The sequence below is a fragment of the Durio zibethinus genome, unplaced genomic scaffold (assembly GCF_047325235.1).
Source record: "Durio zibethinus cultivar Kanyao isolate XHJ-2024 unplaced genomic scaffold, ASM4732523v1 HiC_scaffold_73, whole genome shotgun sequence".
NCBI lineage: Eukaryota > Viridiplantae > Streptophyta > Magnoliopsida > Malvales > Malvaceae > Durio > Durio zibethinus.
The window spans coordinates 1,996-2,500 of record NW_028322696.1 but is presented as its reverse complement, the minus strand read 5'-3'; positions in this window follow the sequence as shown (position 1 = coordinate 2,500).

Below are 505 nucleotides of genomic sequence, written 5' to 3'. Positions count from 1 at the left end.
GCGGGCGCTTGCCTCGACCACCATCGGCACACGCTGGGCCCTGGTGCGGGCGGTTGCCTCGAGCACCATCGGCACACGCTGGGCCCTGGTGCGGGCGGTTGCCCCCAGCACCATCGGCACACGTTGGGCCCTGGTGCGGGCGCTTGCCTCGACCACCATCGGCACACGCTGGGCCCTGGTGCGGGCGTTTGCCTCGACCACCATCGGCACACGCTGGGCCCTGGTGCGGCAGGTTGCCTCGAGCACCATCGGCACACGCTGGGCCCTGGTGCGGCAGGTTGCCTCGAGCACCATCGGCACACGCTGGGCCCTGGTGCGGCAGGTTGCCTCGACCACCATCGGCACACGCTGGGCCCTGGTGCGGGCGGTTGCCCCCAGCACCATCGACACACGCTCGGCCCTAGTGCGGGCGGTTGCCTCGACCACCATCGGCACACGCTGGGCCCTGGTGCGGCAGGTTGCCTCGACCACCATCGGCACACGCTGGGCCCTGGTGCGGGCGCTT